Source organism: Elephantulus edwardii, unplaced genomic scaffold (genome assembly GCF_000299155.1).
Source record: "Elephantulus edwardii isolate Elephantulus edwardi_28Jun2011 unplaced genomic scaffold, EleEdw1.0 scaffold00115, whole genome shotgun sequence".
Taxonomy (NCBI): Eukaryota; Metazoa; Chordata; class Mammalia; order Macroscelidea; family Macroscelididae; genus Elephantulus; species Elephantulus edwardii.
Genome location: NW_006399865.1, coordinates 5,734,746 through 5,740,659, shown reverse-complemented (window position 1 = coordinate 5,740,659; position 5,914 = coordinate 5,734,746).

Below are 5,914 nucleotides of genomic sequence, written 5' to 3'. Positions count from 1 at the left end.
TTGAAATGTGGTGTTAGTAAAATGTAGAGAATATTCCAAGGACTGCCAAAAGAATAAACAAATCTGTCTTGAAGGACATGCAACCAGAATATTACTTAGAGGCAATGATGGCAAAACTTCATCACACACTTCGGGCATGTTGTCCAAGGGAAAAGGCCGTCACGCTTAGGAAAGATGGAGGGATGCAAGGGCTCCAGCAGAGGGCTGAAGCACAGCAGAGACTGCACAGATGGTGCGGGATCGTACACAAGGCCACTGAGCTGGAGGCAGCTCAATGGCTTAGAAGAACAAGGAAGCCTTGGGAAAGGGCCCGGTAGCACAATGGTCAGCACTTGACTGCCAACCAAAAGGTCCACGGTTTGAACCCAACAGTCCCTCCATGGGGAAAAGATGAAGCAGGCAGTTTCCATGAGGATTATAGCCTGGGAAACTTTATGGGACAGTTCTACTTTATCCTAATATGGTCACCATGAGTCCAGGGGGAGGCTACTGAAGAAAGGGGGACAGAACCTGCCCCATGTCAAGGTTCATGCTTTCAGCCCAAGTTCTCAGGCCACGACACACCATGATGTTTTTCAGCTGCTTTGTACCTGCCTCACCCATTCATTTTTCTAAGCCAATAATCTAAATTCTCTGAGCCACTAATGTAAATTCTACCAGCTCTCACTTTAAGCACAAAGTCAAGCTGCTAAAAAGAAAATAAGTAAGAATAAGACGGCTTATAAAAAAAATCTAAGCTAGTGGTTTTTCAGCCTTGGCTGTATGTTGGAATTGCCTAAGAGGCTCTCAGAACAAAAAAACAAAGCCTTCAGAACAATTAGCCCAGAATCTCAGGGAGTGGAGCTCTTTGTTGATTTTTTTTACGCTGTAAGTCCCCCAAGTAATTTCAAGGATCAGACAATCAATGTGCTGACCTTGGGTTGGTATAGAGATGCTGCCTTAAAGTCCTTGTGCAATCATCCAATTGGAGGCCAGTATTGATTTTGTGGGGGCAAGGCCCTTTTCCTGAGATCCGCTCTCAAACCACATGTGACAATGTGGGCAGAGACAGATGAACATGTCCATGATGGGCACACAGACATGAAACTGAATGCCATCTTGTCTTCAGTCCTAGGTATCCCTGGAAGGAGTTGATAATTCAGTAAGGTAAAGAGGGTCCCCCAACCAACTGGTCTTTGTGTTTCAAGAGGAAAGAAAATGCCCGCGCTCTGTAATTGCTCATTACCCTGCATTCTCTGTCACGGAGAGGTGGCGAGAAGGTTCTGACAAGCAAGGCGTCTACCAGAGTATGAGTTGTCATTTTGAATCAACGCCCAGAATTTTGCCTTGGCATGCCAGCGGCCTTGAGTCAGGTGAACTAGGTCATTGTTTCTGCTCAACTTTTCTTGCAAAAGCAGCTCCCTTATCTGACAGCAGATCTGCAAACCTTTGCACAAGCTGTCTGGCCCATTAGGAGGTGCCCAGGGCTGCACAGGAGGAGAGACCTGAGACCAGGGTCAATACTGACACAGTGTGGAGATCTGAGGTCACTAAGCATCCCATCCTGCTTCCAATACAGCCTCACCTGTCTCACACCTGTTGTTTTACCACCAAAACGTACCTCTGTTGATTTAAATCCTCAAAGGAGAACAAAGACAGGCCTTTCAGGGTTGCATTAAGACAATATCATGATGCAAAAGCAAAGAGAGGTAACTGCTAGTTTTCAAAAGACTAGTTTACAGCATAGAGAAAGCTCAGTTGGCCTAGAGGACAGAAAGTGATGCTACCAAGCCAAAGGTGGATGACTTTAATCCATGGCTCTCAGGCCTGTTTTTTGTTTTGGTCAAACATTCTTCTAGGTCATATGGCCCTGGTGTGTCCACTTGCTGTACAGAGGTAACTTGTAGTTGCTGTGATGCTAAACACTGTGACATGGATGTGTCAGATGTGATAATGGTTACCCATGGTGGACAGTGTTTGGTGGAGCTCCCTGATTAAAACAAGCTTGGAAACAGGAGTGGCATCCACTTCCGTAACAGCTTGCCTCTGGAAACCCTATGAACCTGGGGAAAGGACGAAAGTTATACAAGTGTCCATTCATAGGGTTACTATGAGTCTCCTACAGCTCTACGACACTTAACAACAACAACAACAGTTTTATACGGTGACACCAAATGGTGAGAAAATTCTGCAGACACAGATAATTTACTCACCTACTGGTCAGTGAATATCGATCGGTACCATTTTTGCTGCCAACTATTGTCTAAGTGTTGGTCTGCTAACCATAAAATTAGCAGCTTAAACCCACCAGCCACTCCACGGGAGAAAGATAAGGCACATCTCATTCCAACTTACAGCCTCAGAAACACAGTGGAGGTCACCATGACCCAGAAGCAACTCAATGGCACAGAATGTGTTTACCATTAGTGATACAGATTCATCATTCAAATTTGTGACTGGATTTCAGAGGTGGTGGAAGCAGACGCCAAAGGCACGTAACAGACCATGAAGTATCCAAACAACACCTATGCCATCCTAAAAAGTGGAAAAGATGGGCAAGAGGTCTGAGGGTAACAAAACCACTGTTGCCACAACTGTTGCTTTGATGGAAATGGAGAGGATAGAAAAGTGGAAGGAGGTTTTGGACAAGTTGCTTGTATTGTGTTGTTTCCTGCCAAGCAATCCACAGGGAAGATGGCTTTCCATCAAAGAGAGGAAACATTTTTAAGACGGTTGAGATGCTTTCAAATGCTGAAAGAGAGCTGGAGAAAGTATCAGGCTTTCATCTTGGCACCAAAAACTCAGACTGAATTGCTAAGTGACCTGGCAAATCACGTGGAGGAGAAGCTGGTCATGGGCAGAAAATCTGAGGAGTAATTTTAGGATGACTTTCCAAAGCCTGCCTGATGCATCATATACTGACTGGCAGGCAAAGTGATCATGTTGGGATTAGAATCAATGATACAGGGGGACAAAAGTTCTGTGAGCCATCAGAGACCGGAAGTCTTGACATGCATACATTTACTGCTTTGGGCTCATGACTGGCGTCAGCAGCAGTGAATGCTTTGCGCATATGAATGAAGTCAGAAGACAAAGACCAGAATGAGAATCACCCAATAAACTTGAACCCTCCATGACATCATCTCACTGTCTCAGGCTCCAACCTCCAGGCCCAACTAGATGAGGAAGCCCTAACTATGACCTCAGCTCACTAGCTGCCTCTCTGCCATATTTCCTTTCCAGAAGGGAAGGAGGTCTGTCCCTTTTGGGATCTAACTTTCTAATAAATTTGTCTCTACTTTTTACCTCCATGTCTCTCTCCTCAGGTTTGTTTGGTTTTTGTTTTTTTTTTTTTATCTTCTCAGCTCCCTGCTCTAACAAAAGGCTTCGGTCTACATGTTAATGCTTCAAGCACTGAAGTCTGCTCTCCCTAGAAACCCTAAGATTGCTGTACACTGTGCTACCTTGGTACCTGGGTGCCGTTCCCTCCTCTAGTCTCTTCTGCTGGGCACAGTTCCTTTGCCTGTGTGAGAAGGTCCAACACAGGCATTGATAGCACAGTAACAACCAGGTATACAAAAACCAACAACAGAAAATTTAGAAAAAAAACAAGTATTCTAAAAGTTTCCCTTTCAAGGAGGAAAAAGTTGCTGACCTTGGTTCTGGTGTTCTTAAAAGTGCTGGAAAATGCTGGGCTGGATGAGGTGATATGCCACGATCAAGGTGACAGTAATGCGTCCACTTTGGCTGGAATCCATGGAGGTGAACAAGGCATTCTGAAGGGAAAGAAGAAAAATGTATTTTTAATGAATGTATATACCATTAGCTTACCTTGTGCAACCAGCACTCTTGTTGAAAAAACCATTGGGTGTGACAATTTTTAAAAGTCTTGAGGTGATGTTTTCTTAACAGCCTTTTCTCATCAATCGGATGTGTCAATAGCCCATGCCAGAGAGTCTGGGAAAGTCAAGCAAAAAGACGAGAGCATGCAGTTACGCCAACCAAAGGAAAGTTCACGAAGTTTATAGTCACAATTGAAACTAGGTGTGATTGACTTGAAAATCTGGACACAAGAGGTATAGCCCATGATCTTTCCACTGCTGTCTGGGGTTTTGGTTGGTTTTTTTTAATACTGTACCCCCTGTACTTCTAGGGCATGGACTTCAGGACAATGCTCTGACACAGTAGTGTCTGCAGACAAAGGGTTTAATGCTCCACAAGTTGATAACCAAGCTAGAGGTGCTGAGACCTTCTTTTGCACAGAGTTGAGTTCCCACATTGGAGCATGAGATTGAAGTGACATTTTTCAAACCAGATGGATACGGAATTGTAGTTGAAAGAAGAGCTAAATTTAGCAGGAGAATGACAGGGGATAGGGAGCAGACAAGCAAAGTTGAACTCACTGGGCAAGAAGAAAATACAGACAGGCCTTAATTTGCTCCGCTCCACCTCTTGGTACTTTATGGATACTGCCCCCCCCTCCAAACTAAAGGTTCCTGGCAAGCCTCCATGACTAAGTGTATTGGCAACATTTTCCCAACAGCATGACTCACTCGTGTCTTGATGTCTTTTTTTTTTTTTTTTTTTGGTAATTCTCCCAATATTTCAACCTTTTCATAATGCTATTGCACACTTAACAGAACCAATATAAACTTTTTTTTTTTGCACTAGGAAACCAAAATATCTGTGTGACTTGCTTTAGTCAAAGTCTAGCTTTATGGCAGCGGCCTGTAACTGAACCCACACTATGTCTGAGCTCCACCTATAAGAAGGCAACACGAGTGCATTGACCATTATTCTTCTGAACTCTAGATCAGATCCAGAACAAATAAGGAAGTAGTAGCCATGTTTGAGGCCATTCGTGTGAAGCTGATTCTATCTGCCATTGAAGAAAAGTCAAACTGATTGTTTCCAAGGATCAGTTACCCATGTTACCTTTGACTAGAAATACCAAGGCTGAGAAGGCATCTGAAAGCAGCAGAGACTGATCTAGAAGAAGCCAGAGACTGGGCCTCATTCGACATTCTGACATGCCTAGCTAAGTGGGACTGTGCAGAATCTTTCCCAACCTTTTCATGAAGGCTAAAAATGATCTCTGACCATCTGTGTGACTGTGACTTTGTGTGAGAGTTGCTTTTCAAACTCGAAACTTGTCTAGAATCAGCTGCAGTCTACCGTGGGACACTCTAGGCTTTTCAACTGTATGACAGCATCAGTTGACAGTGAGTTGTTGAAAGGCATTGATTTCAACGAAATGACCCACAAGCTTGCAGCTTCGAAGGTGAGGAAAGACACTTGTGACTTAGTTGAGATGTTCAGTAAGTGCTGAAATGCTTTCCTATTTGTTCCTATTTGCTTTCCAATAGCATAATTTCATTTATGAATGTATTTCCATAGGCATTTTTCTACAACTTTTACCTTATTTCCACATTATTGGTTATGTAAACCTCATCCATAGGCATTTCTCTAAAACTTGTACATTATTGATAATGTAAGCCTCAGCCATTAATGTATCTCATGCATGAGGTAAAGTGTAATGCTAAAAACAGGGCAGAGTGGGGGGAGGGGGGAAGTCACTGGGATGACAGAGTTTGGTGGGTGAAGGGAGCAGGTGAAGGAATTGGGAGGAATATAAAGGGGACCTGAAAGCACAGGGTAGTGGTAGGCATAGATCAATGGTGATTGATTTTATAAAACACAATGCATAAAAAAAGCTTGCAGCCTTGGGGCTGGCAGCCAGGAGTCACAGAACTTCCACTTTTACACCCTGCTCCTGACAGGGGTCATCTTACCAAGCCTCCATCTTAATCAGGTGGTAAAACCCTCAATTCCCACCCCCAGCCCAGTCCCACCCCAACTGGTAAAAGTCTCACCTTCAAGACTTGCACCAGTCTTCCCTAGAAGTTTGCAGCTGGGGAAACTCTTGTAGCCTAGT